At 36.5% G+C, this 27,942-nt stretch overlaps 1 long non-coding RNA gene across 2 annotated transcripts; it reads left to right on the top strand.

Annotated features, from left to right (window-relative positions):
• The first annotated feature begins 34 nt into the window (after nucleotides 1–34).
• Nucleotides 35–27,942, top strand: LOC144224705 (uncharacterized). 2 transcript variants are annotated; one of them, XR_013333121.1, is made up of 3 exons: nucleotides 35–142; nucleotides 4,161–4,307; nucleotides 27,779–27,942. It is a non-coding gene; the product is annotated as an uncharacterized LOC144224705 (long non-coding RNA). The 2 variants fall into 2 exon arrangements; XR_013333120.1 differs by lacking the exon at nucleotides 27,779–27,942 and adding an exon at nucleotides 10,476–10,558.

Raw genomic sequence — 27,942 nt, 5'->3', positions numbered from 1 at the left:
CTCTAAAATATTATCCTTTTTTTTTCAGATTTCTATTTATAAAATCTTCTGGAAAGTATAATCACATTATTTTCATCAATGAATGCCAAACTTAAACAAAGCAGGAATCACAGGGCAAAGTACACACCACTACGATGAAACGGTAATTTTAAAAATGCTTATATTTCATAACAGAATCTCCAGAATTTCATTGTATTTTTTTAAATGTTTATTTATTTTTGAGAGAGAGAGAAACAGTATGAGTGGGGGAGGGGCAGAGAGAGAGAGAGAGACACTGAATCTGAAATCGGCTCCAGGCTCTGAGCTCTCAGCACAGAGCCCTATGTGGGGCTTGAACTCACCAACTGGGAGATCATAACCTGAGCCGAAGTCGGATGTTCAACCGACTGAGCCACCCCAGTGTTCCCAGAATTTTGTTTTAATGTATGGTCTTATTCACTATTTCATCAATGGTATAGATGCCATACTGATTAACTTTGTGCTTGACATGAAACTAGGAAGTTAGATCTAATTTAGACATTAGGTTTTGGATACAAAATGGTCTTGACAAGCTGGAATGATGTGCCAAATAAAATTCAATTCAACAAAGATTTATGAATGTCAGGAATGTGCAAGATATTGTTTAGTATAGAAAGCCATTTTTACTGAACTCTAAATAAACCAGATATACATTATGAAACAAGAATATCATTCATGTCTATCTGAGTACCAAACATAAATTAATTAGCTTAAAATAACATTCTTCCAGGTTGAACTATACAAACTATATTTACCCAGGACAGAATGATTCAGAGTTCCATTCTCTATATTAGGGTTTCTCAACCTTGGCAATATTGACATTTGTACTGGATAATTCTTTGAGTACTTCCACTATATGTTGTAGAATTTTAGCTGCATCTCTATCTAGATAACAGTACCACCCCTCAATGTGCCAATCCCAAACCTTTCCAGACATTGCTAGATGTCCCGTGAAGAGTCAAATGACCTTGGTTGAGAACCAATGGTATATAAATACAGCAGCCCAGCGATATGTTCCTTAGATTACTCCTTTCTGCCAGTGGATGCAGCCGAGTAAGCATCGTTAAGGTCTCCCCTCCCACCACCGTCATGTCTAAGTCAGAGCCTCCCAAAGAGCCTGAACAGCTGCGGAAGTTTTTCATTGTAGGTATGAGCTTTGAAACAACCGATGAGAGTCTGAGGAGTCATTTTGAGCTATGGGGAACACTTACAGGCTGTGTGGTAGTGAGGTCTAAACACCAAGCACTCCAGAGGCTTTGGTTTTGTGACATATGCCCCTGTGGAGGAGGTGGACGCAGCCATGAATGCAAGGCCACGCAGGGCGGATGGAAGAGTTGTGGAACCAAAGAGGGCTGTCACGGAGAAGATTCTCAAAGACCTGGTGCCCTCTTAACTGTGAAAAAGATTTGTGTCAGTGGCATTAAAGAAGAAACTGAAGAACCATCATCTAAGAGATTATTTCGAACAGTATGGGAAAACTGAAGTGATTGAAATTATGAATGACAGAGGCAGTGGCAAAAAGAGAGGCTTTGCTTTTGTAACATTTGATGACCATCACACTGTAGACAAGATTGTCATTCAAAAATACCATGCTCTGAATGTCCACAACTGTGAAGTAAGGAAGGCTCTATATAATAAGAGATGGCTAGTTCTTCTTCCAGACAGAGGTCAAAGCGGTTCTGGAAACTTCGGGGGTGGTTTTGGTGGGAATGACAACTTTGGTTGTGGAGGAAACTTCAGTGGGTGTGGTGGCTTTTGTGGCAGTCGAGGTGGTGGGGGATATGGTGTCAGTGAGGATGGTTATAATGGATTTGGTAATGATGGTCGTTATGGACGAGGTGGCCCCGGTTACTCTGGAGGAAGCAAAGCATATGGCAGTCCAGAGCAATGGCTAAGACGGGAGTGTCAGCTATGACAGCTATAACAACGGAAGAGGTGGTGACAGCTTTGGCGGTGGTAGTGGGAGCAACTTTGGGGGTGGTGGAAGCTATAATGATTTTGGCAATTACAACCATCCATCCTCAAATTTTGGACCCATGAAAGGAGGAAATTTTGGAACAGAAGCTTTGGCCCCTATTACAATGGAGGCCAATACTTTGCCAAACCACAAATCCAAGGTGGCTATGGTGGTTCCAAAGGCAGCAGTAGCTATGGCAGTGGCAGAAGGTTTAAACTACTGGCAGGAAGCAAAGCTTAGTAGGAGAGGAGAGTCAGAGAAGTGACGGGGAAACTACAGGTTACAGCAGACTTGTGAACTCAGCCAAGCACAGTGGTGGCAGGGCCTAGCTGCTACAAAGAAGACATGTTTTAGCCAATACTCATGTGTATGGGCAAAAACCTCAAGGACTGTATTTGTTTTTTAATATTTTTATTTATTTCTAGGAGAGAGAGAGAGACAGCGTGAGCAGGGGAGGGTCAGAGAGAGAGGGAGTCACAGACTGAAACAGGCTCCAGGCTCTGAGCTGGCAGTCAGCACAGAGCCCGACGCGGGGCTCGAACCCACGAACCGCGAGATCATGACCTAAGCGAAAGTCGGACGCTTAACCGACTAAGCCACCCAGGCGCCCCTCAAGGACTGTATTTGTGACGAAATAACAGGTTATTTTAGTTTCTGTTCTTTGGAAAGTGTAAAGCATTCCAACAAATGGTTTATGTAGATTTTTTTTTTTTGTACCCATGCTGTTGATTGCTAACTGTAATAGTCTGATCATGATGCTGAATAAATGTGTATTTTTTTGAAATACATACATACATACAACCGCCCACTTTGATACCACTCTTAAAAACAGTAACAAATTAGGCAAGAACTAAAATGACAGAGGACCCCATACACATGTCAAACAAGGAAATGTTTCTTCATTATTCTTTAATGGGCTTGTCTACAAAAGAAAAGCTTCCCGAGCTGCTTAAAATCTTAAAACACTTCTTTTTAAGTTTTTAAAAAATTATTATTTATTTATTTTGAGAGAGAGAGAGAGAGACAGAGAGTGAGTGGGGCAGGGGCAGAGAAATAGGGAGACAGAGAGTCCCAAGCAAGCATTGCACTGCCAGTGAGGAGCCCAACGTGGGGCTCAAGCTCATGAACTGTGAGATCACACCCCGGAATCTTCAAACACTTTTACAGGAAACTACTATCACATGGTAATTAATCCACAAGCACCTTCTAATAGGTGTTCCTACTAAATAGCCGGCTGAACACAGGAGCCTCTGTGCCGCAAGGGCTTTAGACTCAGAGAAAATAGCCATTACACAATCACTTCTAAACACATATCTAATCAACTTCAATTGTGCCAAAGTGTTCTTTCTGAGAAGTGTCCTATACTATGAAAATATATTACAGAAGACTTCAGCCTAAACTGTGGATTTAGTAGAGGATTTCTAGAGAGAAAACAGTATTCAAGTTAAGACTTGAAAGAATAGTTAAGTTTGGGGCTTCTGGGTGGCTCAGTTGGTTTAGCATCTGACTCTTAATTTCAACTCAGGTCATGATCTCACAGGTCGTGAGATGGAGCCCTGCGTTGAGCTCTGCACTGACATCATGGAGCCTGCTTGGATTCTTTCTTTCCCTCTTTCTCTGCCCCTCCCCTGCCCATATTCTATCTGTCTCAAAATAAATAAACTTTAAATTTTTTTAATGTTTTATTTATTTTTGAGAGAGAGAGACAGCATGAGCAGGGGAGGGTCAGAGAGAGAGGGAGGCACAGAATCTGAAACAGGCTCCAGGCTTAGGCTGGCTGTCAGCACAGAGACTGGCATGGGGCTTGAACCCACGAACCGTGAGATCATGACCTGAGCCGAAGTTGGAGGCTTAACCGACTGAGCCACCCAGGCACCCCAATAAACTTAAAAAAAAAAAAAGAAAGAAAAGAAAAAGAAACAGTTAAGTTTGAAATCATGGAGTAGAGACATGCATTCCTGACAGAGGAATGCACACGCATGACGGTCCAAGATGGATCTCAGAAAAACCCAGTGGCTCAAATACAGTGAGGGAAGCCAAGAAGTAGAGCAAGAAGACTGCAGATCATGCTGGAAGTTTTGAGGGTATCTTGGGACTTCAGATTATAAAACAATTAAAAACCATTAAAGAGTTTTAAGGAGAGAAAAGACATGATCATATTTTCTTCAAACAATGACTCTGACAGGTGTGTTTCCTGAAGCCCTGGAAGGCAAGTAAGAACTATGGAAACAATCTCCAGCCCCCATCAATCCCATCTTCTGTGATCCTGTACTTGACTGCAGTGATCACTACACTGGGGCCAGAACACCCATAGGCAGCACACACTGATGATGTAAGTGGTTTTGAAAATGGTCTATTTTTTAAAAAACCTTTGTGATCTCAACAAAAATGTTTGTTCTGATTTTAAAATGTTATTTCCTTTATAATAATTAATAACCTTGTAAGAAGTTGTAAAGCCAACACTGACCTATTTTAATGGTGTTGAAATTGGTAATTCTGTTCTAAAAGGATATCTGACATCATTGTTTAAAAACACTTTTCTTTGCTTAAATTATTCTTATGCACATATCAAAGGGACTTTGATTGTAAGTCCATGGAATTTTATCTCTATATAATTGCGTCTGATCATGCTTGTGTCAATACAAATTTGAGAGTGACTAAGTAAACATTCAGCAATATTAGTAAATGTCCTTCTATTTCTCCTTGCTATGAATTGAATTAAATAACAAGCATTCACATATGAATTTATATATAATTTTGTGAGTGTACATATATACATATGTGCACGCTTCCATACATGCTGTAATTTTTACATACCTCATATGAAATCATGAATTATAGATTTTTGTATTGTATTTCTATATAAAGTGACTTCACTAACACCTTTTTCAGAAAAAGTTATGTGCCTACATGTTCTAGTTATTTATTTATTTATTTATTTATTTATTTAGAGCACAAGCAGGGAAGGGACAGAGAGAGAAAAAAAGAAAACGCCAAGCAGGCCTTGCACTGTCAGCACAGAGGAAGATGGGAGGGGGCTTGAACCCATTAACTGTAAGATCATGACCTGAGCTGAAATCAGGGAGGCAGATGTTTACCCGACTGAGCCACCCAGACACCCCTCATTTACCTTTAGATCATAATTGGCCTTTCCACAATGGCATCATCAGAATCCCTGGGCTTAGTCTCAACCAACTATTCCTGTTTGAAATAATTATCATTTGCCCAAATTGAAGAGTTTCAACTGGGCCTTATGATTTACTATCCCACCAAAAATACAGAGGCCTTATCTAATTAGAATCATATATACAAACAGCAGACTGTTCATTTACTTTTGAACTTTTGTGTTAGTGTTGGGAAGAGGTGTAGGGTTTTGTCATCAAGGACAAAAGAGAGTAAATCACTCAGTCTCACCACTTATGAATCATGGAACAATAGAAAAATGATCCTCAGCTTCTCACCTTTAAAACAGGATTGTCTTAGTGTATAGAGTTCTCATGAGGAAGGGAACATGATCAAAGTACACCTATTACACAATCAAAATTAAAGTTCTGTTTCACTTATATATGTAAATTTTATTTGTAGCATCATTAACTAGACAAATGCCTGGTCATTTACAGAATAAAATGTAAGAAGATGGAAACATTTCATTTGGAAAACTAATTAAAAGATTTTTCCAACAAGTATTATCCAACTTACTTCAATCTTTTAATTGCCATCAATCCAGGAATAAAATACTATAGTAACATGATAAATAAGTAGAAGCAGACAGTACTCATACTGTGAAGCAATGAAAAGTTTTTCTGGAGTCATTGGGTATCCACCAAGAACACCATTCAGACACTGCACTGTCACTCAGGCAATCCTGTCGGTTCCTCATGCTTCTCCTTCTGAATCTGTCTTTGGATCTTCATCGTACTCACTATGACTAAATGCCCAAACTCTCTTCCCTGCTCCTTCCAACTGCTGTTCTACACTGCAGCCAGAAGACATTTGGAACACATCCCTAATGATGCCATGTGTCCTGTGCCCAATTATTCACAAGCCCCTCAGCCAGGCGCCCACGTCCTTCATGATCTGACCCCTACCTCTTTCAACTTCACCTGTCTGGCATCCCATAATCTTGGAAATGTGTGCACCTACAATTCTTAACAAGGGTAAGGCATTTACCACATGATTTCACAGCACTGGACCTATTCTTCAAATCCAGAATGTCCTGGCTTGTTTGTCTGATTGATCTTCAATATGCTATCCATGTACTAGCATCTGTCTAGAAGTTTCTTTGATCTGCACTCTCATAGATTAAATCCTTATTATTCTGAAGTCTTCCTTTTCATTAAATATAATACATTTTTGTATTAGTTTGTGCATCTAAAATCTAGTCTATTGAGGGAAGCAACATTATCTTATTCAGAGCAGGACCTTTTGATACAACTATATTTGCTGTGGGAGTCACGTGGATAGAGCCATTCTGATACAGTCAAAGACTGAAATGTCTCTGTCAAGGTGCAATATATTTGACTTCCATGATCCTTCCTTCCTTGATACGTCAGATTTTTTACTTTCCATTTGATATAATACTATGTTGTCATTATATTTTTAAATAAAATCATACTTATAAAAAAATAAACACAAAAAGGTATAATTTGAAGTTTGTTAGAATGGGATCATGTTCCGCCTTATGGCATGCACCTCATCTCCTCCTGGGCTTTGCTCAAATGATCTTAGTAAAATCTTCCCTACCCACCCTACTGCAAGTTACAATGCACTCTACAGTTGTTTTCCCTGCCTTGATATTTTCTGTAGTGCTTATCAATGTTTGATATAATCACATATATGCATGTCTTTATTTTTTATATAATCTTATGTGTGATATAATCATATATTTATTTATTTGGTCTCTCTACTAGACTGTAAACCCCATGAGGAAGGATTTTTTTTCTATTTTATTCACAGAGTGAGCTATTCATAAATATTTGTTGACTGAACAATCATTTGAGTTAGTATTGTTTACCCCCAGCACAGAACCAGACACACAGATTCACGTACAAGTAGTTTACTTGAGAGATGATACCAGGAAACAGGGATAATGGAGACAGTAAGGGAGCAGACAAAGGTCAGGACTCAAAGGGTGTGTTACTGAGCAAGTTACCACTGAAAAAGGAGTTTCACCTTGGCGGGAAATATAGACATGTGCTTCACAATTATGCCACCTCATAGGTGAGAAAGCTGAAGTATCAACAAATCATCACCCATTAGTCATTATTTGACAGCTCTTCCTAGCGGCCATTATTTCTCTTACATTCTCAGCCTGCCAGATGGAGGCCAAGAAGGTTTGACTATCAGAGAAAATCCTCAGGCAAAGAAAAGTGGGTGGCAATTGGAAATTAAGTGAGAATATAAAGGACCAGAGGGTTTGGGCAGGTACCAACAGCAACTGCTACAAAATTAGAAAACTGTTTCATGATATACTACATTTGTGCACGTGTGTGTGTGCACACACACACACGGATACATATACTATAAGGTATATACCACAACTTTCCATTTCCTTACAAAGAAAATGAGGTAGAATTGCTCCATAGATAAAACATAAGGTACCAAGGGATTCAGAATTTCAGTTAAAGTATCTACTTTAATAAATTATTTACTTGTATTCAACTTTGCCCTCTCTCATATTCAGTGTTAATAATACAAAAGTATGTGCTTTAAGTTGATTAGACTGTATACCAATCTGATCCCAAAGATTCTGAAGCCATTTAGGCTATGCAAATGTTCTCAATATTGGTAGAGTTTAGGCCATATGATTTAATGAATTCCCACTTTATAAACTAATTCAAAAGCTCCAGGCTAAGAAGACAATTTCCATGAAATGTACAGGAAGAAGCTAATGAAGCAAAACAGGTAACTGCTCTGATGAAGACAAGAAAAAGGGCCTCTGAACTCCCTGGTATGACTGAACACACAATGACATGCAACATCATTTAATTAATATTTGCTTTAGATTGAGATAGAATTGATGGTTAGACTCAATATAAATTCATAATATTTAAATTTTCTTCAATTTTGAATACATCATAATTTAGCTAAGCAATTTGGTGATGCTAACCCTTAACCACATTTAAAGATATGCTGATTGGGCACCTGGGTGGCTAAGTTGGTTAAGTGTTCGACTTCAGCTCAGGTCATGATCTCATAGTTCACTAGTTCAAGCCCTGCATCAGGCTTTGTGCTGACACATGGTTGCCTGGAGCCTGCTTTGGATTCTGTGTCTTCCTATCTCTCTGCCCCTACCCAACTTGAACCCCTTTCCTTCTCTCTCTCTCTCTCTCCCTCTCTCTAAAAGATAAACATTTAAAATGATAAATAAATAAATGTATATATAAAGATATGTTGATTAAGTCATTTTAAGTCAATAGTGAGCACTAGCAATATATTTATCAAATTTCAGAAATAAATTATTTTTAAGCACTGCGAAATAACTTATTTAAAAATCTACAAAATAATCCCTTTTGTATTTAGTTTATTCACAATCAAAACTGCTTACATTTTCTTTGCAACATATACTATAATAACTTATTTTTAAGTGTTTTGTAGAAATAATCCAAGATGACAGTTTTCTTTTTCATTGTATCTAGTTATATTAATCTAGGCTTCTTTTAAAATATTCTATAATTTAGAAAACATTCTCAATATTGGTAAAGTTTAATTTACTATTAATGACAAATTTACAAATCAATTACAAGCACACTAATAAACAGAATTTACAAACAATATATTCACACTCACCTGTTTCCATGTAAGTATTAAGTTACATAGATTAATTCACATTCTTTGCTACTTATATAACAGGATATATTTTAAGGTCATTAATATTTTAAAAATCATAATTTTTAGGAAGTTGCACATCCTTCTTTTCTTGTTTAGAGAAGGCATTCTTACTATTTTTATGACTATTCTAATATTTTTAATTTCTCAAAGCTTACTTCAAACATGATAGATGCATTTATATATATATTCACATTATAAATTCATATATAATTTTAGAATGCCTGGCAAAAAACTTAATTTCAACTGATTAATAAACATATTATAGGTAATGTAGAAAATAATTCATCACTCTGAACAGTAGCTCATAAATAGATAGTTTATGTTATAACAATTCAGCAATATTACAAAATACATAAAAATCTCAGCAAGGACAAAAGCAACTTCTTTGGCTCAACTAATGAAATTAATAGACATTTTATAATCTGATCAAGAAAAAATATATTTTTCACAAGTTAGAAATAAAATGAGTAATATAATTTTAAGCATAATTTCAATAATGATGAAACAGTCCTGTTAAAAATAACTTACCACAACTTCTATAAGAAGCAATTGAAATTCTGTCCAACTTTTACATAGAAATATTTTTAAACATATAAAATAAACTTCTTTATTCTCTGAATCCAGTATTCCAACCTGAGTACTCTTGACGAGTCTGATTTTCTTATGGTGTTTATGAGTGGGCCAAGTGTTGAAAAGGTTAGAAGATACTTTCAGAAAACAGTTTTATTAGCTTTGATTTCATGTGGCCCATGTCTAAAAGAAAAATATTTTTCCTCTATAAGAGGCCCAAAGTAAGGTGTAAAGTAGGACACTATAATATACATACTATCACGTTTCGGTCACCTCTCAATTGAAAGGAAAGGACATCTAATCTTAAGTGGAAATAAATGAATGACCAAATCCATCCATCCATACGTTATACATACATCACAGGCAATAAAAATGGATACTCACCAAAATACTCCCATTGATTAGTCATCGAATCTCAGACACAATTTGAGTAATTCTGAATAACTGCTGCCTGATTATTTGCAGGGCATATCTCCCTTCCCTAAGGAAAAAAAAAAAAGAGTGTAGATAAACTGAGTAAGTGATGAAATGTACGTGCAATTTTCCCAAGTATCTCCATGGGACAGCAGAGTAACTTTACAGAAGTGGTAGCCTACTCAAGTCTGAGAAAGTCGGCAGAGAGCTGAGGGATGAGCAGGAACAAGTACCAAAGAGTTGACAGAGCTGTGTGGAGGCAGCCATCTTCTTGGCAGCTGAGGAAAAGGTGATGATGGGTGTGACGTGCAGAGGTGAGGCAGACCTAACACCTAGCAAGGCGACAGTAGGGTTGGGGGTCAAGTGAGAAGAAATGATAGACTGTCCAACAGCAAAGTTCTGGGGAGGGATTGAACAAATAAGTGAATAAATTGAGGGTAATGGAAGCCAGGTTCTTCCATGTCAGAGAAGGATTGACAAATATGGAATGTGCAAATACTGGAAAAAATTCTGAGATACTGCACTGGAAATTAAAGTAGCAGTTTGAACTTCAGTTAAGGTTATTAATCATAAATATATAGATAGGGAAATAGATATGTATGTGCATATGTATATACATTTATTTCATAAATCTCTACTTGCTGAAACACAATTATTTCTAAATGCCATCTTTTAAAATTCTAAGAATCTACAGCTTGTGAGAAATGGCTGATTCCATGGCTGAGTGAAGAAAAACACAAGATGAGCTTGCACAATTTTGTGCAAACAGAAAAAGTAAGTGCCAAAAAATGACGGCAGTATGTCAAAAGAATGCAGAAAGGGCTCACGTGCTAAAATAAAACAATTTCAGCATCAAAATTAATAGTGATAGTAATAAAATACAACTCATTGATTAAAACAAGAATCCATGAGTCCATGCTGATATAAGTTTTTTTAAGTTTCAATAGAAGGGAAAGTACCTTCTTAAAAAAGAAAGACAACTAATAGATACAAAGGAAATGACAGAAATACAAATTCACAATTAGACAAGAAACACAGTGGTTCACATAAATCTTCAATGGATGTTCAGGCTGATGCGTAAAAGTTTTATGAAGAGCAGAATATTGTCCTAGATTCTGAGTGTAGTAATATCTTGGTTTGTGAGCATAATTTGTTCCAGAAACATGCATATAATCCAAAGCATTTGTATATCAAAGCAAATTTCCCCATAAGACATAATGGAAACTTAGGTGATTTGTTCCACAACCCAAAAATATTCAGATAAAAATGATTAAAATACTGTAATATAACACAAATAATAAAGAAAATACAAAATATAAAGAAAAATAAACAAACTAACCTGAACTTAACTTTGAAAACCTTCGTAGCTACTGTGAGGGAGATGAGAGAGAGGAGGGTTATTGTGTAGGAGGACTGTCACTATCAATAACGGAATCACTGCCCTCAATTGGCTCAATGGAATCTTCTTTTCACGCAAATTTAACAAGGAAGTATCTACTGACAGTTGTTTTTGCCTCCTTTTCAGAATTTTGTGGAAATGTGACCTTGCTTTGTGATGTGATTCATTGCTCGCACTGCTACAGCCTTAATTGGGTGGTACTTTTCTACAGAATTTTGCACTGTTTCCCACATTTTACACATCTTTCTAATCTCATTTAAAGTGAGGGATTTTTCCTCCTTTTTCTCCTCTTCTTTTGTAGATGAGATGTGGACATAGACTTCTTATAAAATACTGCAATTTCAGCCACTCATATACCTCGTTCATACTTCTTGATGATTTCCTTCTTAACTTCCATGGTAATCATCTCCTTTTTACTGTCTTTCTGTTCAACCTTTTTCTGCATGGGGGCCATTGTATATGCCTGCACAGATGTTGACTACAGTACAGTATTAATGTGTACTGTATTTAATGTAACTGTCAATAAGGCAGCAGAGGAAAGGGTCTATATCTGCAGGTAGACTGACCTAGAATGAAGCAAAGCATTCCTAAACTGACCTGTGTATGGAAAAGCAAAGGACTGTCAATAGGTGCTTTGAAGTAACAAAAAATACACTAGTGCCAGTTGTGGGCACCTTCCAAAGCTCTGAAAAAATCATTGATTTCTGCCAAACAGCACAGCCTGAGATCAAGCATCGGAGCTTGGGAGATAATCACCCACAATCCCTCAGTGAGGAGAGAAAGAGAGAGAAGACCCATTGGCTCAGTTGTGATCATGTGACATTTGGCATCATGTACTACTTGTACTGTAAGATATCATTCATCAAGTAAAATTTATTAGAAATGTTTGCTTGTCTTACAGAACACTCACAGAACAAGTTACTTGCAATCTAAGGTTTTACTGTATCTTCCAATAAAATATTTATCAACTATAAATTGGAAAATCCTAGTGAAATTTTTGGCAAACATGAAATTGACCATATGATCCGGTCACCACCACCATTAGCAGGATGGGTCCACAGTGTGTGCCTCTAGATGTGATGTATTGAGACTAACACATTGTCAGTTCTGTGGGATTCCTGCAAATAATACAAGGGTTAAATCTGATCATGAGGAAAACACCAAATTCTCTTTTTACGTAAAAAATAAACTGCCAAGGTATTGAAAGAAGAGGGCAACTGGAAAACTCTTCCACATTAAGAAAACTGCTATGACATGACAAGTAAATGCTACGTATGATCCTGGACCAGAAAGAGAAAAGGAACAATATCCACATGGATGTAAATAGAAACAGATGGAGAAATGTGCATGATGTTTGTGAACTGAGTGGTAGTGTTGTACCAAGCTTGTTCATCTGATTTAAACATAGCCTGGCTACCTAATATGCCCAAGACTATCTAGATTTTACCACAGAAAGTACAGTTTTATGGGAAACTTCTCCCCAGTCACATAAAAATCTCAAAAGTCCACTTGCTTTTGAGGACACAAATAGGAGGTTGGGGGAAAGTTACAAAACCCATGTTACAAGTCAAATAATGGAGGATGAAAGCAACACTGTTTTTGCATCACAGATACAACACAGATCATCCCCCTTCCATAGTTCCTGGTGTTTTACACTTTACTTCTGATATTGAGAATGATTTGTGGGTCTCGATTATGGAGCATTTGTTATTGTTTCATTCTGAACGATGTGACAACTGTGCAATGTATGTGAGTTATAGTCATGATGTCAACAGTTCATCCTTGACACTTCCTGTGGAATAACTGTTGCACTTTGTATCCAAATAGCTTTAGTTTAGTTTTCAACACTGTGAATATTAGGATTATGTTTTTAAGGGTTCCAATAAGGAAAATGAGGATGATCACAGTATGTATGCCAGCATGACGCAAATACCCCTGAAAAAGAACTGATCTATTATTTTAAGATGGACATATACAAATGGAGTAGGGAGGTGAACAAGCAAAAGAGAGACTACGGTACAAAATAATTGGGATGGGGTATAGTAGAGAAAGATCTGTGAAAGCAGATATGAAGAGTGAATCTAATGAGCATGGGTTGAGACAGGCATGCTCGTCTAAATCAATCAACAGTTTTCATCTCTCCAAAGAATATGAGCACTTAACTGGAAATCATAGCACTGAATTAACGTGGGCATACCACAGGAACACATTACTGTGTTGTTCGCTTAAGTAATCTGTGAAACTGAGTAAATTGACATTTCCTATAGCAGAGGTTGCAACTAAACTGCCCTGTGGGTAAACAAAAGGAGAGATTTTGATGACAGATGTATTAGCCCTTTATAGTGAAGAGCTGATTATGTAAGATCATGCCAATGATCACATTTTCTATCAAGTGATGCATCAAATCATAGCAACAACAAAAAAATTATGAACTTCTTCCCTCCTGAGCTCTTAAGCACTTTGATTTATTTATTTATTTATTTGGAGAGAGAGAGAGAGAGAGAGAGAGAGAGAGAGAGAGAGAGAGAAAGAGAGAAAGAGAGAGAGAGAGAGAGAGAGAGAGAGTGTGTGTGTGTGTGTGTGTGTGTGTGTGTGTGCACGCCCTCACACGAGTGGAGGAAGGACAGAGACAGAGGGAGACACAGAGAATCCCAAGCAGGCTCCACGCTGGCAGCACAGAGCCTGACAATGGGTTCAATCTCATGAACCATGAGATCATGACCTGAGGGGAAATCAAGAGGGAGGTGCTTAACTGACTGAGCCACCCAGGAGCCCCTTAAGTACTTTGATTTTAAATATGGAGTTTCAAATTATAGTCTTGAATTCTAAAATGATTTCAAGAAAACATCAGAAAACATAAAACAAATAATTGCTAGTATCATGCCCATATAAAAATTAGGCTTTGTTTACATACTTGTAAATTCAGCAGACAGTGTAAATGTACTATCTGGTAAATTCCATTCAGCCTATAACCTTCTTACCAAAGAAAATGGTATTTCCTTCTAAATGGATTGCATACCTTGTACATAATACTACTAAAATGGATATGATTCTCCTGCCTGTGTTATCGAAGATTTTACAACTGGGGGTCATTTTCAGTTTCCTCAAAATGTGTGAAAGCACTTAATGAGACATTTGACTTTATAGAAATTGAAGGAGAGAGTCTGCTCAGACAGGGGCTTATAAGATGACTATCATTATTGCCAGAAATTTTTTTTTTAAGTTAAAATGCTGACCTGATGAAATATAATATTTTAAAAATGTTGAACAATAAGAATGCCCTTCTGTAATCCATTATTTTTCATTAAGCTATAAGTGATATACAACATTACATTAGTTTCAGGTGAACAGCATGATTCAATATTTGTATACAGAGCAGAATGATCACCACAGTAAGTATCATTACTGTCTATCACCATACATAGTTACATTTTTTTTCTTGGGATGAGAATTTTTAAATTTTACTTTCAGCAACATTCAAATCTACAATACAACTGCCCTTCTCTAACTTGAAATACATTGTGAATGAAAATTATTAAGAGGATTACAGTAAAAAAATATGTTTAGTTCCCCAAAAATGTTGGTGTTATTTGAAAAGATCATAAGAACATGATGAACTGACTGTATATTAGTTATTCAAAATTATGTATAGGTTATAACAAAACTATAGAGCAAAAAGATTCAATTTTTGGAAATAAGATTGCTTCAGAACCCAAAAGTCACCAAAACAGTGCAGTCAACTTAAAGAAAGACATTTTTCTCAATTTCTTTACTAAAACCAAAACTTCTCCAAAATCCACCTTCAATGTCACAAATGTAAGTTACCTCTGTGCTTTAAAATCATTCTTCTCCTAGATACACATGGAAAAAAAATAGGTATTCAAAACAAAAAGACATACATAAATTTATACAGCAACACTATTCTCAATAGACAAAAAGTGCACATAATCCATATACCAATCAACAGATGAATAGATAAAATTTGATACCTACACACAATGGAATACTATTGAGTCATAAAAAATGAAAAAGTATCAATACCTACTACAATATAGATGAACCCTGAAACATTATGTCAAGTAAAAGAAACCAGACCCATAGGTCACATTTTATATATAACATCATTTATGTAATACATCCCTGAAGAGGTAAATATATAGGGACAAAATGCAGATTAGTGATTGCAAAGGCCCGGAGGAAGAAGAAATGGTTGAAGGGCTGCTTCATGGGACAGGGTTTCCTTTTGAGGTACTGAAAATATCTTGGAGCCAAATAGACATTATAGTTATACAGCATTGTGAATATACACATATTTTTAAGGTATATTTATTTTTGAGAGAGAGAGAGACAGAACGTGAGTTGGGGAGGGCCAGAGAGAGAGGGAGACACAGAATCTTAAACAGTCTCCAGCTCTGAGCTGTCAGCAAAAAGCCTGACGTGGGGCTTGAACGTGGGAACTGCAAGATCATGACCTAGGCCAAAGTTGGACGCTTAACCAACTGAGCCACCCAGGCTCCCCTAAAAATATACTTTAAAATGGCTAACTTTATGTTATGGGAATTATATGTCAATAAAAGCTTTTTTAAAAAAATTAACATCTTATAAAATTCTAAATATTTCATGCTAAAAAACTTTGGTTGAGAGTATACTTAGCCTGATGTCATCACATTTGGCTGACATCAGTAATGCATATAATATGGGCTTGGCAAAAGCAGGGGTGTAAGTCAAAGTACATGTTATGTTTGATGGTATTCAGTTTTACCACAACATGAAAGAAAGAAAGAAAGAAAGAAAGAAAGAAAGAAAGAAAGAAAGAGAGGAGGAAGGAAGAGGAAGGAAGGATGAGAGGAAAGGAGGAAGGAAGGGAGGGAGGGAGGGGAGAAAAGGAACGAAGGAGAGAAAGAAAGAAATGAGAGAGAGAGGGAGGAAGAGAGGAAGGAAGATGTCTTAAATGGTGTGGGCAGTTCAGAAGTCTAATATTAAAAAAAGAAACAGAAAGAGTAAAAAAAATCCTACTGTATCATGTGAACGAAAGAAACACATCGTTACTTTTATTAAGTATATCTAATACCTGTGTAATTAGCCTTGTTGTTTTAACATTCTCCTTTTAAAAATACTTAAATGTATTTTAAGAAAATACAATACAGTCTATAAAATATAAATATAAAATAATTTTTAAAGTAGGTTAAATTTCCATATGAGAAGACAGACATAATAAAATANTTCCTGTACATTTATGTTAAAATAACACATATATAATATTATTGATTATTATATATTACATTCAATTACATCATATTTATTATGTTATTATTATCTTGGTGTTGTATATCTCTGTCCTGTGTTGGCCTGCTAAAAAGCTGGCTATTGTATTCAAGTATTCAAAGCGTTACATGGAAATAATGAAAAAAAAATCCTTAGTTTAGGAGAAATTCACAGAAATATCTGAAGAAGCATTATATCTACAGCTTGCTTTCAAATGGCTGAGAGACTAGGGGCGCCTGGGTGGCTTAGTCGGTTGAGTGTCCGACTTTCGCTTGGGTCATGATCTCGCGGTTCGTGGGTTCGAGCCCCGCGTCGGGCTCTGTGCTGACTGCCAGCTCAGAGCCTGGAGCCTGTTTCAGTCTGTGACTCCCTCTCTCTCTGACCCTCCCCTGCTCACGCTGTCTCTCTCTCTCTCTCTCCTAGAAATAAATAAAAACATTAAAAAAAAAAATGGCTGAGAGACTAATGATAATAGGTGGATGCAGATATAGATATAGATGTAAGTTTATGTGTAGGTACAGATACGATTATAAATGTAGGTATAAACCCATTCCATTGACATTTTATTGTATGTAAAGTATGCCTCAATTTAAAAAAATGAAATAAAAAGATCACCCTGAAGTCACTTTGTTTGATATTATATACTAACAAAATTAGTTTAATTCTATGTCCTTTGTCTTCTTGTATAAGCAAACATACATCTGAAGCTCTTTGAAAATTAATCATTAGTTGGGCGCCTGGGTGGCTTAGTCGGTTAAGCGTCCGACTTTCGCTTAGGTCATGATCTCGCGGTTCGTGGGTTCGAGCCCCGCGTCGGGCTCTGTGCTGACTGCCGGCTCAGAGCCTGGAGCCTGTTTCAGTCTGTGACTCCCTCTCTCTCTGACCCTCCCCTGCTCACGCTGTCTCTTTCTCTCTCTCTCTCTCTCTCTCCTAGAAATAAATAAAAACCTTAAAAAAATTAAAAAAAAAAAAAGAAAATTAATCATTAGAAATAAATGATCTTACAATGTCCCTCAAAAACATTTGGTTAAAAAATCGACACCATTAGCTACTCAGGCCCAAAAAAGAGTCACATTATACTCGGATCGAGCATCCCTACAGAGCCTGGCACAGGGCTGCTGTGAAGGCGTGTGCCAAAAAGCAGCCCTTGAACTGCGTGTAGAGAAGAGTTCAAGGAGCAAAGGGATTTGCAGGAGACAACCAGAGCCGGTCGGCTTCCCCACTGTGTGTCATTAGGCAAGTCACTGAACATTTCTGTGCCCCCATTTATTCTCCCTAAACCAGCAGAAATCAGAATCTATGACCCCATCCAGCTTTAAATAGCTACTTCTTTAATTCCATGAATAAGTAACACAAATACGATTATCTGACTCAGTGAGAGATGTGCTGAAGTCAAAAGTAAAAGGGCAACATTTTCTTTGTGATTTACATTGCCATATTCTGACATGCCAGCAAAAGGGTCAAGCATGTGAAGGGAGAAACTACAGATGTTTGGATGTTCACATTGGCTTATTATCAAGATGCGGAGCCTGACTGCTTTGAAGTGAAAAGCAAACGGAAAATCTCTGGAGGACGATGCTTCCCCTGAGATTTCTCAGATGTGTTCGGTTCTGGCAGGGCCACTCAGCCTTCCAGAGCGTCCTTTTACAACCAAAACAATTGCCCACATTTTGAAGTGAAATTCTGAATCCTTTTTTTTTTTGTTCTAATCTTTGAAACAGCTCCACTTATTTTAGTTTAAAAGCCTTTTACTAAAACGTATAATGTCTTTAATTTTTCCTGAAAATGTTATAGACAGAAAGACAGCTAAAGAGATATTTAGGTATAGATACATAATTTTCTTAGAGAAAATATGTATTTATTTCAAAACATTTTTGTGATTCTTACTTTTACATATATATTCAGGAAGAATATATAACTTTAAAAAGATGTAATTGGACAATTAAGGCATATTTCCACTTCTCATTTTCATTAGAACATAATTCAACCAACATTCAAATCATTTTTAGTACTTAGTCAACTTTGTAAAACTGATTTGATTGATTCATAATGTAATTCCACTTGAATTTGTTCTTTGGAATGGAGAAAGATAAATGTAAAACTACTTTGAGGGGAGCCTGGGTACCTCAGTCGGCTAAGCATCTGACTTGATTTTCCCTCAGGTCGTGATCTCAAGGTATATGGGTTGGAGCCTAGTGGGCTCTGTGCTGACAGTGTGGAGGCTGCTTGGGATCATCTCTCTCTCTGTCTCTCTGCCCCTCTCCTGCTCATGAGTGCTCTCTCTCTCACTCTCATTCTCTCTCTCAAAATAAATAAACTTTAAAAAGAACTATTTTGATATTTGCACTAGATACTTCATTAACAAATTGATATTTGTTTTCATTAAAATATGATTCATGATTCAACAGGATCCCCAAGTAGGTAAAAAATCTCCGCCAGTTTTAGGAGTAGCAAGAAGCAGAGGAGACCTTTAAAGGATATCTCAAGAGGCTGTGAACGTTATAGGTCCATATTTTATCAGTTGTATTCCATAGAAAAACAACTATTTCTATAAGACATTAATAGGCATTCAGAAAATAAAATCACTTTGCGGTCAAACTTAGCTAGTACAGCATCCTAGATTTCCTTCCTGAAAACTCACAATACCTATATTCATTTTAAAGCTTTAAGAAGTCCTGGGGTGCCTGGGTGTCTCAGTCGATTAAACACCTATCTCTTGATTTAGGCTCAGCTCATGACCTTACAGATTTGTGAGATCGAGCCCCTGGTCAGGCTCTGCACTGACAGTCCAGAGGCTGCTTGGGATTCTCTGTCTCGCTCTCTCTACCTCGCGCCCCCCCCCCCACTTGCAATCTCTCTCTCTCTCGCTCTCTCAAAATAAATAAATATACATTTAAAAAAATAAAGCTGTAAGAAGTTCTTATGTGAAATAAACCAACAAGAAAAATGACCTGAGTCGGGTTTAAACATTTTTTTTAACATTTATTTATTTTTGAGAGACACAGCATGAGTTGGGGGGTGGGGGGTAGAGAGAGAAGGAGACACAGAATCTGAAGCGGGCTCCAGCTCTGAGTTGTCAGCACAGAGCCCGGACATGGGGCCGAAACCCACAAACTGTGAGATCATGACCTGAGCTGAAGTCAGGCACTCAACCATCTGAGCCACCCAGATGCCCTGACCTGAGTCAGCTTTTTAAGTTCATCTGACTTTGTTCTACCTGCCAGTCCCACTCTCACTTATTGCTTGGGAATTCCTGTGTTCCAAACCCAGCTTTGGTCTTGTCTATCTAGAACATCTTAGGTGGTCCTGAGATGCCCAGGGTTTTTTCTTAGACCCTCTCAGTCTATGAACTCCAAACTCTATTATGTTTCCTTTAAAGAAAGTATAAAAATCATTTAATTACTAGAATAAATCATCATTGATGTCCTCCAGTCTTTAAAATGATTCTTGGTCTAGTCCTTACTCAATCTTTCTCTGTTGAAAAATTACAGGGCTTCTTAAAATTTCATTAGGTCCTATTATGAAATAATCGCCAGTTGAGAGGATAGGAGATTCTTAAAACCTGAGAAGTCACTTGGAATACAGAAGCATTCCAGCATTTACATCAGGTTCAGTCTGATTGATGCCCTTCAAGCAATGCCTTAACTTGAATTTAACTTTCCTTTCCCCATTTCTTTTCATGTAAAACTTAAGTACATTCATGGAAGTGTTTCTAACAGGAGAAAGTCCAGGGATATCTCATCTGCATTTCTCTGCCTGTCTATGGGCAAGAAGTACCTTTGTGGGCTTTAATCACTCACCATATCACTTTTGTTCCTTTTTGTTTTTGTTTCTTAGTGCAGTGTGCATTTTGAGTGATGAGGTAAGTATTAAAAAAGATATGAACCCCAGGGTTTTAAGGTTAGAGTGAAATAGCAAAAATGTTTTGTAAAAATAGTTCCTGTGCTTGTCTCTCAGGAACCAGATACATGTTTTCTCATTTAACACTCAACAGTCCTATGAGTAGGTATTATGATCTCCGTGTTGAAGATGAGAATTTAAGCTCAAGGGTATTTTCTTTCTTCAAAAAAGAAGATGAACAATTATGTTCTCTAAATTTCCCCAAAATATCCATAGGCTACAGGACAGTTTGGTGAAATATAGTATTTGGATGTTAAGTAATAGATACTAATAAAAAAATTAGTCATTTGGAGATAGCACATTTGGTTAGTTTTTTTGTATAATTCCTGTCCTTAGATGTTACTTTTACATTAGATTTCAAATCTGAAATATCAGTTGACTATATCATCTTAATCATGAATTCCAAAACATTTATTTAGTCCTTATTCAGGACAGAACAGTAATTTTGGTAATGACTACCCTAGATTTTCAGAGGAAAGTCTGATCATTTTCTTACTGTTCTATTAATTTAAGTAGAGTACTATCACTCAAAAAGGAAGCAAAATAATCCCAGACATTCATGCTCTGTGCACAATGATGAATGATCTAGCGCTAAGCAGTGCTGGATATGAGATGAGTTATTTTCAGAGGGTTCATACCAGTCACCCAACTGACTTGATCAATACCATTCAGTATGATACAGTACAATTCCAGCTGGAAACACACAAACAAATAAACGGTTATTGAAATAAAATCCTGCCAAATTCTTGCCAACCAGTTAATTGTATTTAAATACTCAACGCTTAAACACTCACATAGATTTACAGGCTTACAGAATTAAATGTAAGCTCTCTAGTTCTAAATTCATTGATCAAGGAAGGCACTGAGGAAAGTAAATTACCTCTAACCCCATCAATAAAGTCAAGTTCCAGATACCCTATGGTATATGTCAAAATGATATCAAAATTAATAGTCATGATAGCAATTTAACAAATGTTTTACTGTGGTCTTTAAAGGATTGTTTCAATAACGCTCCAACTTCTTTTAATGGATTACAATCGGTGCATTGCTTTGCTAAAATTTCAGCAATCTACTCTTCCATTTATCAAAATAAGTAATTTAAAACTAATTGTGGATTGCATTTTGAGCAAAAAAAGTAAACAAAAATTTTCCACTTGTAGAAAGGTTTTTTTTATTTGAAAAAGACCAATGAATGGGATGCATTGATTGACTCTATATAGACGATAGATACGATATGCCTCTTTTCTGAAAAATGAAGAATGCAAATAAATGGAAGCTGGCTTTACAACGGAAGTGAATAGGTGTTATAAATTTCTTATTCTTCAGACTTTATTCCAGATCTGAAACTTAGACTTACTTGATATATGAATAAGAGCCATTAATTACTGAGAAGTAGTTACCTGATAGAGGATGCTAAATGCTTTGCATACGCTAAAAAAATCTTTAAACAGCATAAAGGAATGTCTGTGAGGGATCTCTTGCTAACCCCTTTTACAGATTATGGAAATGAGATTTCAAATGCTTAGTAAATTGCCCACAATAATACTACTGAAGAATGACTAGTCCAAGGATAATCCGATATAACCACGGAGTGGAACCACTGCACTCTACTACCTTTCTGATTCTCCTAATTATGAAGCATAAATGATCTGCACAACTGGCAGTACTTCTTCACATGCTGCTGTGTAGTGTAGACTCTGTTCTAAAGAAACAGTGTGAGTACAGCTGTATGAGAGGCAAGATGCTTTAGAAATACCCAGCCACCTGGAAAGCCGTAACAAGTATGACTTGGTAATCAGCTCTTTCCCAGAGCTGTGATGTCTCACATGTCAAAAGTGGTAAGCACTTCCCAGAGCTCTGACAAAATTACACCCATATGAAATTTCTTCCTCACCAGGGAAACTCCAGAACAATGAGTTACAAGGGTACAGCATTTACAAACCACAATCCTGAATGCATGAGGATGTTTTTCCCCCTCTCTAAACAACCATTGATAGACAAATCCATAGACTTGCCTAAGGGGAGTGATGTAAATGCAATCCTTGCAGCTAATGCTGTGGTCACAATTGTAATTATAGGACAAAATCAGGCTGATAGTTTGAACCAAGAAATCAGACACTAGACTAGCCTAAATCTTGGGATGGAAACCTTGGTGCAGGTTTCTGTGTCACTGCAGAAATCACTTTCCTCACCTCCCTTTCCAGTGCCCTCCCCACCCTGCCACTGTGTTGAGTACAGACTTCTCCAGGGAGTGAAGAAATCACTTCTAGGCTCCCCTTCCCCCCTGCTATGCCACTTCTCTGCATGGCTCTTGGACACGCACCAAAGTATTGCAGATACCAGCTGTGCCCAAGGCTGCAGGAAGTTGATCAGCAATTCCTTCCTCCACTAAAGAATGAACCTGAATTGAGCAGAGACTCGAGGAGGGCAAGAGGAAAATGTCCCTACTCTGTCAGAGTTTTAGCTGTGGCCATAGGCTTCAATAGCAAAAACATGGGAAAATCAAGCTAAATTATAGTGGAATATATGTAGTTTTCACTCTGAGCCTAGCTTTGTCATCTGGCTCAGCAAATGATACACATCTGACAATGTGGATATCTGGCACTACATGGCATATGAACTATGGTTAAATTAACTATATATGATCATGTAATTCCTTTTTTATGTTCCTATACATTGAAGTCCAGCTTTTTCAGCATGTAATTCCAAATCCTTTCTGACCTAAAATATTGTCATCATATAACACTGTTTTCTCCAGTTTGTCTGCATTGAATATTCTTCTGCCAAACTATTCTCTGCCCTTCAAACCACATAGATTATTTATTTCCTCTTTAAAACTTTTGTTACATATCACCACCCCCTCCACAACCTCTCCATTTATTACTTATTGAAGTATAAGTGACATACAACATTATGTTCAACATAATGATTCAACATTTGTACACATTGTAAAATGATCATCACATAAGTCTAGTTACCATCTGTCACCATACAATTTTACAAAAAATATTTTTCTTGTGATGGGAACTTTTAAGATTTACTTTTTCAAATCTTTCGTTTGCTGTACAATATTGTGGACTATAATCACCAGGCTGTACGTTACATTCTCATGACTTATTTATTTTATAACTGGAGGTCTGTACCTCTTGATCCCTTCGATCAATTTTGCCTAGCCCCACACATCAATGTGTTCTCTATATCTATCAGTTTTGTTTTGTTTGTCCATATATATATATATATATATAGAGAGAGAGAGAGAGAGAGAGAGAGAGAGACAGAGACAGAGACAGAGACAGAGAGAGAGAGACATACACACACTTTTTCTTTTTCCACTCGTCCATTGATGAACACTTGAGTTGTTTCCATATCTTGGCTACTATAAATAATCTTGCAATGAACATTGGGGTACATATATACTTTTGGAATTAGTGTTTGCATTTTCTCTTGGTAAATACCCAGTAGTGGAATGTTGAATCTTATGGTAGTTCTACTTTTAATTTTTTGAGCAACCTCCATACTGTTTTCCACAGTGGCTGCACCAGATTACATTTCCATGAAAAGTGCACAAGGATTCTCTTTTCTCCACAGCCTTGCCAACACTTGTTATCAATTTAAATAAAGGAGGCAAGAATATACAATGGGGTAAAGAACAGTCCCTTTAATAAATGGTATTGGGAAAACCAGATAGCTACATGCAAAAGAATGAAACTGAACAACCTTATATCATACACAAAAATTAACTCAAAATGGATGAAAGACTTGAATGTAAGGCCAGTAACATAAAACTCCTAGAAGAAAACATAGGCGATAAGCTCCCTGACATTGGTCTTGACAAGGATGTTCTTAAATCTGACACTAAAGGCAATGGCAACAAATCAAAAATAAACAAATAGGGCTATATCAAACTACAGCTTTTTTGCACAGTAAAGAAAAGCATCAACAAAATAAAAAGGCAAGATACTGAATGGGAAAATATATTTGCCACTTATATATACGGTAAGGGGTTAATATCCAAAATATGAAAAGAACTCATATAACACAACAGCAACAAAAGCAATAATAACAACAACAATAACAATCTGATTAAAAAATGGACAGAGGCTCTGAACAGACATGTGTCCAAAGAAGACATCCAAATGGCCAAGAGACACATGAAAAGATGCTCAACATTACACATCATCAGGGAAATGCAAACCAAAACCACAATGAGATATCACCTCACACTTGTCACAATGATCATTATCACTCCCTCTTCTTCATTTCATAATTAATGCTTTTCTTAGACTTTTTTTTTATGGTCCCGGCAGCACTGCTCCTCTATCTTTAACACAGCATCTAACTGGTTCTATTATTCTTGGTTCCATTTGTTCTGTGACAGTACCAGGGCCTTATTCACTCCTGTGCCCCAGTGTTTGCCAAGAGAAATAATGAGTAAATATGCCTCTTAAGATTTTATATCTATATATCACATAATACATGAAACATAACAGGGTCCTAATAAAAATTGTTGGAATGAATGCATGAATTGTTGATATTTATTAACCATGTACTTTGCAAGTACATTTTTTTAAAATTCCACAATTATTAGCATACTGACTGAAAATAAATACATATATTTGGTTTATTGTTAGTCCTTTTGCTTGGAACTATTGATCCTCCTCAAGTGAGAAGACCTCCCCAATTCCTAAGAAATAAGAAAATAGCCTTTAACTTAAGTGCACCTTTCCTCTTCCTAGGATTCTAGAGGTATAGGACTCGAGATGGAATGAAACTTCTCTTCTCTGTTAAAATGACACATTCCACAGCAATGAGAAATATGGATTCAAATGTGAGCAATAAAGGATAGATATTGACCATAATTAAAATTATTAGGCAAGAAATAATGAATAAATTTCAAGGGCGAATAACTTTTTAAATAATGTCTTCTCAGGGTGCCTGGGTGGTTCAGTCAGTTAAGAGACCAGCTCTTGATTTGGCTCAGATCATAATCTCTCAGTGGTAATAACGAGAATCAAGTTGGGTTCCGTGTTGGGCGTGGAGCCTGCTTAAGAGTCTCTCTTTCTCTCCCCCTCTGCTCCCACCCACTCGTGCTCTCTCCCTCTCTCTCAAAAAAAAAAAAAAGTCTTCTCAAAATTTTTGCAAGATGTGTATATGAAATCATAGGTAACTAAGTCCTTCTATATCACTATACTAAATTCGGCTTAGTGACATGACCAAGATGTTTATATTTCTTTGTCATTTAAAGGGGTGTGGGGAAAACTGGAGGTGATAAATAAATCACAGTGGACAAAATATTGATAATTTTTTTCTAACTCATGGAAGGTCTATTGTATAATTTTCTGTGTATATGGAGTAGTCTTATAAGAAAACATAAATTCAGTGTATATTTTCTGTACAGGTGAATGTCTTTCTCATCTTTACTAATAATTTTGCATTCCTATTTACTATCTTTGTTTAAGTTTGTTTTATTTTAAAGATTCATATTGTACCTTGAGAAATTATTAAGTTATGTTCAACTATGTTATTTGAAATAATAGTAGAGTACTGGTATATTATAAATAATAACAAATATGCCTACTAAAATGCCTAGAACTTCGCTGTTGATAAAATTGATATGCTATTTTTATTGGTGACTTCAACAATAATTTTAAAGGGTTTTTAGAGAAGATATGAATAAGATATAACCATAATAAAAAAAGGTTTTTTTAAGTTTCCAAAAGTAATGGAAGTCATGGCATAAAACCTTACATTCATTTGCCCCTACTGTATCAAAGGTTGCATCCTGATTCCCATAGTTTGTGACCAAAATTAACTGTAGAAGCCAAAAAATAATCAAGATAGTTGCATTTAACATGCAAACAGCTAAAAATTCTATTTTATTATAATGGTGTTTGGATTCACCTAAAGGTTAGATCTCTTTATCACTATTTCTCAATTATTTAGGAAATAAGGAGGAAGTATTTGTCATAATTTACACAAACTACAGAAATTTGGCAGAATATGAAAATCCTAGAATAATTCAAGGCATTTATTAAAATTTATTCATAACACTAAGTTGGTTACGTTAGGAAATGGATAATTTAACTCTTGTATAAATTATGCAATTGAGTATAAAATTGCAATGTTTCTAGAGTAGAAACATAACTGAGACATAAAACTGATCCCTTTCATTGTTCCCTATGCATTAAAAAATATGCTTAGACTAAGATTTACAATAATTCATTTCACCTATATGATTTCAGAATAAGTTCTTTAACTGTGAGATACCTGAATGAATAGGAACAAAATAAACAGTTAATATTAACATTCAAAAAAGCAGGGGCACTAAAGACCCTCAGTGACAACTGGTCACTGGTGAAGAATGATTCTGGTGACTAGAATTACAAAACTTGTTTCTTGGAAATGAAGTAGATTCCTCATACAGACCTTGCCTTAGCATTCTGGGGGTGTCACATTGCCAGGACCTCTGCTGTCCTGTTAGGGTTTTGCTCTCTTAGAGGTCATTTCTCCTCTTTCATCTCTTGTGGCCAAAAGTGAACTGAATGTTAGAGAGTAACTTCCCCCTCGAGGCTACCCATCTCATTGCCTGTCCATTTTCTGCTTGTTCATGAGTGGAAATTTGAGGGTTACTTTTGGATTGAAAACAAAAAACAAAAAACAAAAAACAACAACAGCAAAAAAACCATGGGTTTTTCAGCCCAGAGTTGTGATTTCTTCAATTAGTAACATAATTGCCTCAGAATATATTGGGCATTTGGTCTATTTGCTTCCAGTTGATTTCATGTGCCAACAATCATACTCAAACTTTTTTTCTGAACTTGGTGATTACATTAATTCTATCTTATTTACTGGCTTCTTTGCTTGGCCTTAACATCTGACTCTTGGGGCAAAGTGGTAGTCATAGATTTTTCTGTCATGTGAAGTTCCAAATTTCTAGATCTTTCCATATCTTTTATCTCTGCCCACACACTCAAAAAAATCTTGCCTGTGACAGATCATCTGTTTTATATAATACTTTGTTAAAAACAGTCAGAAGCGATATAATGTACCAACATTATTTTTTTATAGAACTACTTCCCTCAAAGCTATAGGCACTGTGGAACATTTTCCTCCCACATTACTATATATGACAATTTTAACAAATGTTTGGCCAAGGACCCACAAGGTCCTAACCTGTAGTATCATTCTCTATACCTGACAACTAATCCAAAGCCACATATTTTAAGGATCTCTTATGTTGCACTTATGCCTGGGATCAAATACTGTGTCAGGCAGGGCTTGGTAGAGGAACCATAAACTACTGCGTTTCTAAACACAAAGAAGAATACAGAGAATAGGTTGTTACAAAAGCCAATAAAAAATAAAGAAGTATGCTCTAGCATGAATTTTTTTTTTTCTTTATCTTTTTCCTTTTTTCCCCCTAGCCTGAGCCTCTTAAAAAGATTCACGTAACAGCTCAGCAAGGTAGTTACTTCATCTGGGACCAGACCTGGGAACAGCACTGCCATAGCAACCTGACCAAGATGAGGTTAAAGACTGGCCAACTGAAGCCATGATTCAGGGACTATTGAGTCAAATCAAGAAGCCA

This window comes from Crocuta crocuta, unplaced genomic scaffold, assembly GCF_008692635.1.
Source record: "Crocuta crocuta isolate KB4526 unplaced genomic scaffold, BGI_CrCroc_1.0 scaffold222, whole genome shotgun sequence".
Classification (NCBI taxonomy): Eukaryota; Metazoa; Chordata; class Mammalia; order Carnivora; family Hyaenidae; genus Crocuta; species Crocuta crocuta.
This window is presented reverse-complemented; position numbering and strand designations above follow the sequence as displayed.